The sequence below is a fragment of the Hordeum vulgare genome, chromosome 5H (assembly GCF_904849725.1).
Source record: "Hordeum vulgare subsp. vulgare chromosome 5H, MorexV3_pseudomolecules_assembly, whole genome shotgun sequence".
In the NCBI taxonomy this organism is placed as follows: Eukaryota; Viridiplantae; Streptophyta; class Magnoliopsida; order Poales; family Poaceae; genus Hordeum; species Hordeum vulgare.
Genome location: NC_058522.1, coordinates 575286637 through 575301172, shown reverse-complemented (window position 1 = coordinate 575301172; position 14536 = coordinate 575286637).

Sequence of the window (14536 nt, the reverse complement as noted above, 5' to 3'; positions counted from 1 at the left end):
TGGAATGTACTAAACCTTTTAGTTATGAATTATTTATTCAATTTCAAACACTTTTCATTTTCATAGTTTTGTCAAATTCTTAAATATGCAAAAAGAATTTTAATAAACATTTGTAAGAGATGAGTTCTCGTTTGAAACCTTGATACTTCGAGAGAGATTGTCCGTTTTGTACACGAAGTGCATCCAGTTTTTGTCGTGGCCCTCTCAACTTTTTAACACATGCTATGTGGGTGAAATGATGATAGCATGCCAACTTTCAACATTTTCAGAGTTCATTTGTAGTGCTTTTCAATTTTAGGGTCAACTAGCCCAAAAAAACAAAAGTAAATGCACGCAAAATACCAAATTAAGTCAGACATTCTTGAAAATTTGTGATGTGCCTATGAATGGTGCATTTTAAACACACAAAAAGTATGGAGTTCAAATAAGTTCAAAAAATGAAATCCCTTTGTAATAGATGAGTTCTCGTTCGAAACCCTCATACTTCGAGAGAGATTGTCTGTTTTGTACACGAAGTGCATCCAGTTTTTGTCGTAACCCTCTCCACTTTTTAGAACATGCTATGTGGGTTAAATGGTGATACCATGCCAACTTTCTACATTTTCAGAGTTCATTTGTAGTGCTTTTCAATTTTAGGGTCAACTAGCTCGAAAAAATAAGTAAATGCACGAAAAATACCAAATGAAGTCAAAAATTGTTGAAATTTTGTGATGTGCCTTTGAATGGTGCATTTTGAACACACAAAAAGTATGGAGTTCAAATAAGTTCAAAAAAATGAAATCCCTTTGTAAGAGATGAGTTCTCGTTCGAAACCCTGATACTTCGAGAGAGATTGTCCGTTTTGCACACGAAGTGCATCCAGTTTTTGTCGTAGCCCTCTCAACTTTTTAACACATGCTATGTGTGTGAAATGATGATATCATGCCAACTTTCAACATTTTCAGAGTTCATTTGTAGTGCTTTTCAATTTTAGGGTGAACTAGCTCAAAAACAATAAGTAAATGCACGAAATATACCAAATGAAGTCACAAATTGTTCAAATTTTGTGATGTGTCTTTGAATTGTGCATTTTGAACACACAAAAAGTATGGAGTTCCAATAAGTTCAAAAAAATGAAATCCCTTTGTAAGAGATGAGTTCTCGTTCGAAACGCTGATACTTCGCGAGAGATTGTCCGTTTTGTACACGAAGTGCATCCAGTTTTTGTCGTAGCCCTCTCAACTTTTTAACACATGCTATGTGGGTGAAATGATGATAGCATGCCAACTTTCAACATTTTCAGAGTTCATTTGTAGTGATTTTCAATTTCACGATCAACTAGCCCAAAAAAACAGAAGTAAATGCACGAAGAATACCAAATTAAGTCAGAAATTGTTGAAAATTTGTGATGTGCCTATGAATGGTGCATTTTAAACACACAAATAGTATGGAGTTCAAATAAGTTCAAAAAATGAAATCCCTTTGTAATAGATGAGTTCTCGTTCGAAACCCTCATACTTCGAGAGAGATTGTCTGTTTTGTACATGAAATGCATCCAGTTTTTGTCGTAACCCTCTCCACTTTTTAGCACATGCTATGTGGGTGAAATGATGATACCATGCCAACTTTCAACATTTTCATAGTTCATTTGTAGTGCTTTTCAATTTTAGGGTCAACTAGCTCAAAACAAATAAGTAAATGCACGAAAAATACCAAATGAAGTCAGAAATTGTTGAAATTTTGTGATGTGCCTTTGAATGGTGCATTTTGAACACACAAAACGTATGGAGTTCAAATAAGTTCAAAAAAATTAGATCATTTTGTAAGAGATGAGTTCTCTTTCGAAACCCTGATACTTCGAGAGAGATTGTCCGTTTTGTACCCGAAGTGCATCCAGTTTTTGTCGTAGCCCTCTCAACTTTTTAACACATGCTATGTGGGTGAAATGATGGTAGCATGCCAACTTTCAACATTTTCAGAGTTCATTTCAAACACTTTTCAATTTTAGGGTCAACTAGTCCAAAAAAACAAAAGTAAATGCACGAAAAATACCAAATTAAGTCAGAAATTGTTGAAAATTTGTGATGTGCCTTTGAATGGTGAATTTTAAACACACAAAAAGTATGGAGTTCAAATAAGTTCAAAAAATGAAATCCCTTTGTAATAGATGAGTTCTCGTTCAAAACCCTCATACTTTGAGAGAGATTGTCTGTTTTGTACACGAAGTGCATCCAATTTTTGTTGTAACCCTCTCCACTTTTTAGCACATGCTATGTGGGTGAAATGATGATACCATGCCAACTTTCAATATTTTCAGAGTTCATTTGTAGTGCTTTTCAATTTTAGGGTCAACTAGCTCAAAAAATAAGTAAATGCACAAAAAATACCAAATAATAGTTTGGATAGTCAAAATAATTAATTTTTAAAATAGAAAATAGTTTTGAATTATTTATTCAATTTCAAACACTTTTCATTATCATAGTTTTGTCAAATTCTCAAATATGCAAGAAGAATTTTAATAAACATAGTTTTTAATTGAAAATAACAAAATAGTTAATAGCTTGGATAGTTAAAATAATTAATTTTGAAAATAGAAAATAGTTTTGAATTATTTATTCAATTTCAAACACTTTTCATTATCATAGTTTTGTCAAATTCTCAAATATGCAAAAAGAATTTTAATAAACATAGTTTTTAATTGAAAATAACAAAATAGTTTATAGTTTGGATAGTCAAAATAATTAATTTTGAAAATAGAAAATAGTTTTGAATTATTTATTCAATTTCAAACACTTTTCATTATCATAGTTTTGTCAAATTCTCAAATATGCAAAAAGAATTTTAATAAACATAGTTTTTAATTGAAAATAACAAAATAGTTAATAGTTTGGATAGTCAAAATAATTAATTTTCAAAATAGAAAATAGTTCAGAATTATTTATTCAATTTCAAACACTTTTCATTCTCATAGTTTTGTCAAATTCTCAAATATGCAAAAAGAATTTTAATAAACATAGTTTTTAATTGAAAATAACAAAATAGTTAATAGTTTGAATAGTTAAAATAATTAATTTTGAAAATAGAAAATAGTTTTGAATTATTTATTCAATTTCAAACACTTTTCATTATCATAGTTTTGTCAAATTCTCAAATATGCAAAAAGAATTTTAATAAACATAGTTTTTAATTGAAAATAACTAAATAGTTAATAGTTTGGATAGTCAAAATAATTAATTTTTAAAATAGAAAATAGTTTTGAATTATTTATTCAATTTCAAACACTTTTCATTATCATAGTTTTGTCAAATTCTCAAATATGCAAAAAGAATTTTAATAAACATTGTTTTTAATGGAAAATAACAAAATAGTTAATAGTTTGGATAGTCAAAATAATTAATTTTGAAAATGGAAATTTTTTTTGAATTATTTATTCAATTTCAAACACTTTTCATTTTCATAGTTTTGTCAAATTCTCAAATATACAAAAAGAATTTTAATAAACATTGTTTTTAATTGAAAAGAACAAAATAGTTAATAGTTTGGATAGTCAAAATAATTAATTTTGAAAATAGCAAATAGTTTTGAATTATTTATTCAATTTCAAACACTTTTCATTTTCATAGTTTTGTCAAATTCTCAAATATGCAAAAAGAATTTTAATAAACATAGTTTTTAATTAAAAATAACAAAATAGTTAATAGTTTGGATAGTCAAAATAATTAATTTTTAAAATAGAAAATAGTTTTGAATTATTTATTCAATTTCAAAGACTTTTCATTTTCATAGTTTTGTCAAATTCTCAAATATGCAAAAAGAATTTTAATAAACAAAGAATTATAAAAAACAAAATAAATTAATTAAAGAACAAAACAAAACTAATGGAAAATTTTTGAAACTATATGAGAATTTATAGAGAAAATTCAACCTAAATTCAAAGTGACTTCACTTTGAATTCAGGTTGAATTTTGTCCATAATTTCAAATATATTTTCAATTTTTAAATTTACAGTCTCTTTAGGCCCGTAAGCCTGCTTTAGAGAGGAGCTCGACACGGTTGGGACAACGGGGCTTATAAACCAGTGGCGGCTCCTCTCGACAAGCGAGGTGGAACTAAACTTTGGAATGCCGCCAGCCCAACCCTTTAGTCCCGGGTCGGTGCTCGAGCCGGGACTAAAGACACCCTTTAGTCCCGGGTGGAGTCACGACCCGGGACTAAAGCCCCTCGCCTGCCGCCTGCCGAAAAGGGGTCTTTAGCCCCGGCTCGTGGCTAGACCCGAGACTAAAGGGTGTCTTTAGTCCCGGCTCGAGCCCCGACCCGGGACTAAAGGCCCGTGCTTCCCGCCTTTTGGTCTGCCGAAAAAGGGTCTTTAGTCTCGGGTCGTGGCTCCACCCAGGACTAAAGGGTGTCCTTAGTCCCGGTTCGAGCCCCGACCCAGGACTAAAGCTCCACCTATATAAGCGGGAGTTGGAAATTTCCAACCCAAATCGCCATTTTCGTTCTCTTCTTCCTCTCGCTCGCCTCTCCTGCCCGGTGCGGCACCGGACGAACTGCCCGTTGCCATTGCCCTGCCGTCCTCCTCGTCGTCGCCCTGCCGTCCTCCACTCCGGCGCCGGACCTCCTCGCGCGCCCTTGTCTCCGTCGTCGACGCCCTGCCGTCCTGCTCGCCGGCGCCGGACCTCCGCCTCGCTCTCGCCGTCGTCGACGCCCGCCGTCCTCCCCCCCCCCCCCCCCCCCCCGCTCCAAGCACCGCCGTCGACCCCCTCCCCTCCCACTCCGGTAAGCCCCCCGCCCCCTCCTCCCCATGCCGAACCCGAAGGACGAGCCGCCAGTGCCCGCCGGCGGGGACGCCACCGCCGCCGTCGTGCCGGTGAGGAGGAGAAGTAGAAGAAGAGGAGGAGGAGTAGAAGAAGAGGAGAAGAAAAGGAAGAAGAAGAAGAGGAGGAGAAGAAGATTTTTTTTGTCATTTAATTCCTATTGTTATTAGGTTTGTGCTAGATTATTAGGGTTAGTAATATTTATAATTAGGTTAGGGTTACAAGAAGAAGAAAGATGAACAAAAATAAGAAAATAAGATTAGGAAAAAGGAAAATAAGAAGAGGAGGAGAAGAAAAGAAGAAAAAGGAGAATAAGAAGAGGAGGAGAGGAGAAGAAGAGGAAAAATAGAAGAAGAGGAGAAGTAGAAGAAGAGAAGTTGAAGAAAAATAGGAGAAGAAGAAGCGGAGAAGAAAATAAGAAAGAAGAAGAAGAAGAAGAAGAAGAAGACATTTCTACGTATATAGATGCTTAATTAGTGTTTTTTAGATTATTGCTTAATTTTGCTATTGTATATGCTTAAGTGTTATTTGTAGAATATTTGGTGAATTTAGGGTTAGGTAGGTTAGTGTTAAATAGGTTATTTGTGTTATTTTTGTGTTATTTAAATTTGTGTTATTAGGGTTAGGTAGTTAGTGTTAATTAATATATAGTTGAACTAGTTGATTTTATAAAACTACTTTATTTTACTATATATACAATTAGTTTATTTTTAGCAAGAAAATTAATAGAACTAGTTTATTTTTTTAGTTCATTTTACGATGCCTATCCCGCATCCTCGTCGTCGACTCGGCGGAGGACACCTCCTTGATCACAGGGGCCATGTCCAGGACTGGGCTCCGCCCGGCTGGTATTGGGAGGTGCTACCTTCCGGGGGGCGTAGGTTGGTGAGGAGCATGCTAATTTGAATACTACTTTATTTTACGATTTGGTTTTGCTTATTGAATGCTCAAATTGGAAAAGTACTCCTACTTTGAATGCTATGCAGAAATCTAGGAGTCCCGGGTGGAGCCACGACCCGGGACTAAAGTTGTTTTGGAACGGAGTTCCTGATAGAATAATTCTTTTTTGGTATAAAGTTCAACAAAGTCCTTTAACACTAGACAATGTGACATATAGAAGGGTAGATGAGATCAGGAAAAATAGGATCATTTTCTACACATCTAGAATGTCGCCATTTTGTTAAATCCTAAAAGGTTAAGAGAATCCTTTAGACATATTTTAGAGTTTAGGTTCTAGCCAAGACCCGGGACTAAAGGTCCTCCTATATAAAACGACACTTTGAAGTTTCCAACCCCTCTTATATAGTTTGTTAGTTTATTAGTTAATCAAATGTCCGTTTTTTGCAGAACTATGGATCCACATATCAGGAACCTCGAAGAGGAAGAACTTCTCGAAGATATAATCAAAGACGGCCCCGACGTTGAACCAGCTGAATCTCCGTCTTCATATCTAAACCCCTCCGGATATGGAATGGAGGTCGACCGACACGAAGATGAAGCCGATGGGGCAGGAGATAGGTCCAATGACGGAGAAGGTGATAGCTCCACTGATGGAGAAGCCGGTGGAGAAGCCGGTGAAGAAATAATAAAGTCCGGCGAGGTATAAATATAAAGTTCGACAATCACTTGTAATATGTGAAAAATATTGGAGATAGTTCTATATTGTATACATATACATTCATTTGACGAATGTTTCTCCCTCTTAGGCCTCCACATCGAGCAAAGCTACGAAACGAGGCCCGACTAAAAAGTTGGATGCAAGGACGCATTACACCTTTGAGGTGATATTGCCTACGGGCGAACCCAAGCTTCCTAAGAATGCTGCTGACACATTCAAAAAGCAATGCGGAGTTCTCGTTAGGGATCACGTCCCGATCAGCGTTCGGGAGTGGAACAAGCGCAAAGGGGCAGCCGATAGTGACTATGTCGCCGAAAGGTACAAAGATAATCTTTGGAATGATCTCATGTCACATTTCAACCTGCCAGAATGTGAGAATGAAGACACCGCAAAAAACTGAGGGCCAAAGTAAAGCAGTGGACTCTAAAGAAGATGGTCGAACTGTTCCGTAGCTGGAAGAAGAAACTATAGAAAAACTATCGGAAGACAAAGAAAGTGCCAGTATTCGAGGGGTATCTAGCCAAGCAGGCGAATCACTAGAAGGCATTTCAAGAGTACAAGGAGTTAGAAGATTCCTAGGCATTATCAGAAAAGAACAAGAAAAATGCCGACAAGAAGAAATATCACCACACGCTGGGGCCAGGGGGCTATGAGACTGCCATCCCAAAGTGGGATAAGAAAGAGCAAGATCTGCTAGCTAAAGGCATCATACCTGAACCCATCCGTGATGAGTGGGAATTGACAGCAAGAAATTGGTTCCTTGCGCATGGTGGTTCGTACGATGAAGAAACAGGGGACCTCATCTGCAGTGACGGTCTTAGGATACCCAGGGAGAATTGGAAAAAGATAGTGAAAGAAATTAAGGAGGGAAAAAGACAGTTCACTACAGATAGAGAGAAAGATTTGCTCACACTGGTCCTCGGCAATGACGAACATGGAGGACGAACGCGAGGCTTCGGTCTTTCTTACCCGTGGTGGCTTGGGTTTGCCAGAGACCAAGACATTTACACAAGCCGAGCGAGAGCAAAGAAGTGACAGCAGGATGAGGAGAATGACAAGTTCAACCAGTTGCTTGCCAGGATTAACGAGCAACAGAAGCAGATTGATGAGCTTAGAGGAGTAGCGCGTCAGGAAGATCCTGCACTCGATATTACCGGCGCCCCATCTAAGCGGAAAAGCAGCGTGGCTGAATCTGAGGGCGGTCCCGGCTACCCCATGGATGGAATCAAGGAGTCAACATCATGTGAACTCCATCAGAAATTCAAGAACATATCCATGAAGGTGGCCGTCGGACAAGCTTTACCTTCTGGCCCTGATGCACGCTGGCATGGCCGTGAGATTCCAGCTGGCTTTGCTAAAGTCAGGGTGGATGAAATCATGGCGGGGTTTCATGATATGGAGCTCGATATAGCTGGACCCAAAGATGAGAGGACACTCAGAGAAGTACTGGGTGGAGTCATCCTATGGGACAAGAACTACATCAAGCTTCCAGGCTCGGCCCCAAGGACAACATCGCCTCCGAGTCGTCGCAGGTCACCTACACCTCCATCACCTCCAAGCCCTCCACATGACGACGGCCAGCACAACACGAGTCCATCTCGATCACCGCCGTCGGACTTGGGTCGTCCGTCTCCGCCGCCGCCCGCTCCGGATACTAAGCGGAAGCGTGCCAGCAAGAACGCTCCGTCGATGATTCTAAGCAACGGAGCTCCCCAAAGCGCAAACTATCGCCCCTCCCAAAGGTACCTCATGCTAATCTTCCTATCAGACCTTATGATCATACCGACGAGGAAAACGCCAGGATAGCAAAGGAACATTATGATGCGCAGATGAAAAAGAAGGAACCCGAGCCCCGCCCGGAATACACCGAGAAGCAAATAGCATATGCAAAATACTTCACGACCCTTCCATCACAGTATGACTTACACCATAAGCCTGATGACTATACACGCACATTGCAGAAGGAAGGGAAAAAGAGCAGATCACGTGCAAGTGCAAGTGGGAGCAAATTAAGTTCAACTACAAGCAAAAAAAGATCAGACGTTCCTCAGCTTGGACAACAGGCCAAACAGTCGATCCCACCCCTCAGGGTGTTACCCAAGAATGTTCCCTCTCTGGTGCAGGGGCAAGATTTGGAATTAGCAAAGAAGTGGGCGGATGAATAGGGTATCTCGGTTGAAGACGTTCTGGCTTTTCAAGACGACAGGTTACCCAAGCCTGTGGTAGCCCCTAAGCCACAGTTTGTCATGGGAGCGCCTTTGGTCAGCAAAGATGATCTCCCAACAAATATGCGTTACTTGCATACATGGTACAAAAGTGAATCAAAGAATGGGAGAACGATGATCGTGGCGAGTGTCCCACAGGAGTACTACGGCCGCCGCGAAGAAATCCATATCGACTTTGATGAACTCTTCCAGATGTACAATGCCGACGCCCTCGACAAATCGCTTATGAGTTGCTATTGTCTGTAAGTTTTTCAATTCGTTGTCTACATATAACTTGTTTAGTTATTTTAATTCATTGTCTACATATAAATTGTACTCTATTATGCAGAATGAAGATTATGGAATGTAAAAGTAGGAACATCCTAAATATTGGGTTTATTGACCCAGATAAAATACATATAGCGACGCTAACTGATAAACCCAAGGAGACGGAGGAAAACCTTCTAAGGTTTCTAACAGATCAAAATTTCTGTTCCATACAATCTTTACTCTGTTGTGTCCATTCACTTACAAGTATAATTGATAAGTTACTGAAACACACACACACACACATATATATATATACATGTGTGCAGCTTCCATTGGATTCTGTTGGACATTCAAATTGATAAGGGAAGAGTTGATGCCTTCGACCCATTATCAAGACCCTTGGAACAGTTCCAAAGCCTGCAGGACATGCTCCAAGGGTAATTTCAATCATTATTGCGCTCTATGGGTCTCTTTCGATGATTTTCTGATATATCAATTAATGAAAAACTTAGCAAATCATTTTTCTTGTCGGGCAGGGTTTGGAAGCGGTTCAAGTGCGTGACTCCCGGTATAAAGCATGAGAAGCTGACCTTTAGAGCGGCTCAGGTAAGTAGTAGTATGATATACTTCTATTTTCAATACATTTATGATGCTAGATTATTATTTTGATTATATATATTCTATTCTCGTAAAGTGCGATCAGCAGCCACGGGGGACGCATCTATGCGGATACTATGTTTGCGAGACCATTCGCACATTTACCTCTGAGCACAAGGATTACAGATACGACGTAAGCAATGAACATTCACACCTCTATTTTTACCCGTCATTCTTTGTTATCATGATTGATATTCATATTCATCTCTTCTTCTTATATAGTACACGGCCATGAGGGAGAAGTCCCTACCAGAGCAACGCGCGATTGCTGTTGCAGAGGAGCTTGCGACCTTTCTGAGGACGGAAGCTATAGATGACAAAGGACGATTTAGTGTAGCTAGGGGCCATTACTGATGTTGATCCATGTAATCGAATAGACGGGCTCTAGTCCCGATAATTCAGATCTCCATATAATTGTATATATATGCTCGCTTGTAAGATAAGTTAATCTTATATATATATATGCATAAACATGTATATTTAGAATTATATGAAAACTAATTCCCGAACACCAAACGAGGAATCACGTTAATCTCCCGAACACCTAAACCCTAAAACCCTAAAACCCTAAAATAAACAAAAACTGCAGAAACTCTTTAGTCCCGGTCCGTGTTAAGACCCGGGACTAAAGGGCCTGCCCCTGAGGACGCTCCGAGGCGCCCACGTGGAGCACTTTTGGTCCCGGCTTGGAACAGGTCCGGGACTAAAGGTTAGGCCTTTAGTCCCGCCCCTTTGGTCCTGGTTGGTGAACCGGGACTAAAGCCCTTACGAGCCGGGACTATAGGCTCTGTCCCCACTAGTGGGAATGAGAGCTTCTCGTTCACGCGTCCTCTGATGTGGTGGTTGCGGTTGCAAGGCGCGGACGTGGGTTCATCCTTCACTCGTTGGAGTGGGGATGCCGGCTCCTGCTTGACGCGGACACGCGTCGGGGACGGTGGCTCCTCCTTCACGTGCGCCAATGGCGGTGGCGTCGGGTCAATATTAAAGAGCGACCGGTCCATCGTGATCTTTTTCTGTGTGAGAGTGGCCTCCGCGAGGAGACGGGGATGCTGTTGCAGCTGTTGGTCCTCCTCGTCGCCGGAGGAGATTATTTTCTCCGCATGTTCTCGGCCGACATGAATGTGACGCGACAAGCGGTGCGGGCGTTTAATGGAAATCACAGAAGATGCGGGTGGGATATTTGGGTGGGCCTCGGTTGCCGGACGCGGATGTGACAGCGGCCTGGACGGCGGCAAACACAACCCTCACCCCCCCCCCCCACACACACACAGAGTTTGTCTCCGTTTCAGGAAAAAGTGCGTCCGGACCGACCATCGGACAAATACGAAACCATGTTCAATGGCAAAACACATTTGGACCACGTGGTCCAGACATATGCGACTGGTTTTAGAGTCGCGTTGAAGATGCGCTGATAGGAATGGTGTGGGCATATACGAGTGGTTTGAAATTCGAAGTTGCAGATACCCAATAGTTGTTTCACACTATCCCGGTGTGACCAAGGAAAAAATTAGCGCACTATTTGAAGTAGCGCAGCCTTAAAAAATGCTATAAACGAAATAGCGTGCTAATAACGCGCTATTTTATAAAATAACGTGTCATAAAACATTGTTCAGATTTCAGCATATAGCAACATAAATGACATATTTCAGCAGCTAAAACCAAGACTAAACCATTGTTCAGATAACAAAGCATGGTCCAGATAGTTCATACATAGAGATTTGGCATATAGCATTGTTCAAAGTTCAATAGTTCATACATCGAAATTTGGCGAAGCACCGGCGGCCGCCGCTGCCACCGTCGCTCGGTAGGTTTGGTTAGGGATTTAGGGTTCGCTCGGCAGGTCTGGTCGTTGCTATAGGTTTGGTCGCCGCTGGTTAGGGTTACTGGGTCAAAAAGCCCAAAAGAATAGTGGACTGATGAAAAATTCGTCTGAAAAAAAAATAGCACGAAATTGTCGTATTTAGCGCGAATAGCGCCGTAGCGAGTGAAATATGCATAGCGTAGCGTTTAGTTTTCAAATACACTGTTAGGGCGCTATTTTTTTCCTTGGGTGTGACTAAGTCGGTTGATTCGGTCATTTCCTCAGAGTTGTAATAGTAAGGTCATGACTAGTTCCTTGTAAAAAACAAGTGGAGTGATCGAGACTTCCTTTTCACGTCACGTGAGTGCAAGAATATATTCCATTATTTTCCTCCAAAGCTTCTTTACTCTGTAGAACCAAAAAGGACATAATTGTGGAGTAGGGCATTTTGTAGACCGAGCTCCTATATGCTAAAAATCCTCAGATTTGTTCTTTTGGTGTAGCTCACATTTTAATATATTTAGACCTGAAAATTTGCACACATATACATTATGTATCTAGGTATATGTGTATTTCCTTTTAGAATTTTTTGAAAGTGAATAGTTTGAATTTTGAAGTTTTCAAATAAAGATCTCCATGGAGCTCCGTCTCTGTTTGGCATTTTCGATAAATACGTTTGGCATTTTCAATAAATACGTATGCTTCAATGTCTTTCTCTCTCATGGATCTTATTTCTGTCTTAAGATTGTGCCTTCTGTACTCTTTTGTGCATTACAACTTATTACAATAATGTACTCCTATGTAGTGGTAATCATAGAAATGCACTGTACTCTGGTCCAGTTTATACCCTAAGACAGCTTAACACAGAAAATACACTGTACTCTGACAGATGATTAGCCAAATGCATTTACAACCGCCATCTTCGGAGAGTCCCTCTCTGCCAATGTGTATTTATGGTGACAACAATACTGTTGACTTATGCATGTCGGCAAGAACGAAAATCCACTTGATGCATACCACCAGAAATATCACTAGGACGAGACAAGATAACGAGCAACCATGCACGTAGGATGATATTCAGTGAACCTATCTACTAGCTAGTGTTCACATGGCATGACTGTATTAGCTAGTACAAACAAGCTGCCGTTTCAATTGTGAGCTGTGAATTGAAATATGGGGGCTGGCGTAAGGAAAGTAAGTGGATGCATCCATAGGTCGAAAATCTTATTTTTAAATGTCAAAAACTTCTAAAAAAGTTTCATGCACACATTTTTATATTCTATGTGCATGCCCAAAGATTCGTAAAAAAACAACCTTCTCTTTGTCTTGTGCAGAAAAGGCAAAATATGACATGGTACGCTATTTAGAAGGACTTGAATTTATATATTTTGTACAGGCATAATAAATAGAGATTTGTTTTGCAAAAAATTGTGCCCCATACACATGTTACGAAGATGTATGCGTGAAATATTGTTTCAAAAAATTTGACGTTTTTAGAAACCGGGTTCATATGCCTATGGGTTGAGGACGTCCTCACTCTCGGCCATACCTAATAGTCCATAGATAATGACATCTACAACCTGCCTCCTCAAATCCTTCTCAAACATCCACGTACACGTCTAGTGAGTGACCGGAGAGGAAAGAGAAGAAAAGAGTGACCAACCGGATCCCTATATCATCCCTATACGCGTGGGGCTATTCTTGAAACCTCATACTGAGGCCAAATGTAATGAGGATCCGAGGGCTAGTAGATGCGTCCGGTGAGTCTGTCATGTAGGACGCAACCCATCCCGAACCACATTTTATATTTTTTGTTTCTTTCTCTTCGTCTCATTGATCACATGCAAATGATCGGACATATAAGAAGAAAATGAGGAGTATGACTGCATGACCGGATAAATAAGGACTTAAAACAAACACGTCCGGACACTAACCGGGCGCGTCCATGAATGTTTATGGGGCCGAATTCCCAAGCTCGGTTGTATATGCTCTAAGGTACCCCTGAATATATTCTCTATAGCCCATACGATGGTAGCTAGGTAATTCTCTGATTGCCAAACCAACGTACGTACAAAAATATCTGGGTAGGAGATCCATACATTTTCTGTCATCCAACGGCGGTCACTAAATTGTTCAGACCTGTCCAATTGCTTAAAATCGCACAAATCAAAACCAAACCGTGGGGCAGTTTGCGGGCATTCAGATGTCCGCCACATATGCATCAAATAACATGAACCCACCTAGAAACACGTCTCAAAGTCAATTTCCTCCCCGCTCTTTATCAGCACCACGAAGACCGACGACATTGTCACACCCTCCCGACTTCCTTCCAAGCCTTGTTGGACCTCCTACGTACCACACATGCGCCAGCCCTCCTTGGACTACCTCCGCATTTCCTCAAATCCGGTGGTAGCCCATGTATCCTATGTCCCCCTGCCGACGCCGTCCATGGTGGACACTCAGCCTGGACCCGGTCCGGTCCGGTCCGGTCTGGTCCCGGTCCGGTCCGGCGTTTGGACCAGCTGTCCGGACCGGACCGGACCGAGCTCTCGTGCGGGCTGCTTTCCACGGACCGGACCATTTTAGAGCTGACTCGGTCAAGCTTTTCTGGATCGTGTGAACCGATTTCAGAATCAGTTTCAGCTGCCGTTTAATCCTATTTAACTGCACTTTAAGTTCTAGTTAGCTATTGTTTAGGCATGTGCTGATTTCGGAGAGCAAATAAAGTATAAATGCAACATTTTATTCAGAAAGAAGAGACAGCGGCAGCATATTTGGCCACTTAACCAATTACAGCAGCACTGTTTTCTTCAGAAAAAAGAGAAAGCGACAGCGTATTTGACCACTGAACCAATTACATCAGCAGGGTTTTCTTCAGAAAAAAGAGAGCAATGGGCATCCAACTATACACCACCACCACAAGCAGATTCTACACAAACACATTCAGGCACCACCACCGGATTCTACACAAACAGATTTTTACATGACTACATCCACCATCACCAGCCACCAGCAGCAGCGACACTAGACTGAACCAGGTTAGGGTTAGGGATGGAGAGGAGGGGTACGTCCAGGCTGAGTCGTGGGGACGCAGATGCAACTCGTGGGTGCCGTGGCAGCTCGGGAACATGCTCAGCACCTTGTCCCCCATGGTCAGCTGCATGAGGATGCTGGCAAGCTCTGCGTCGGCCGT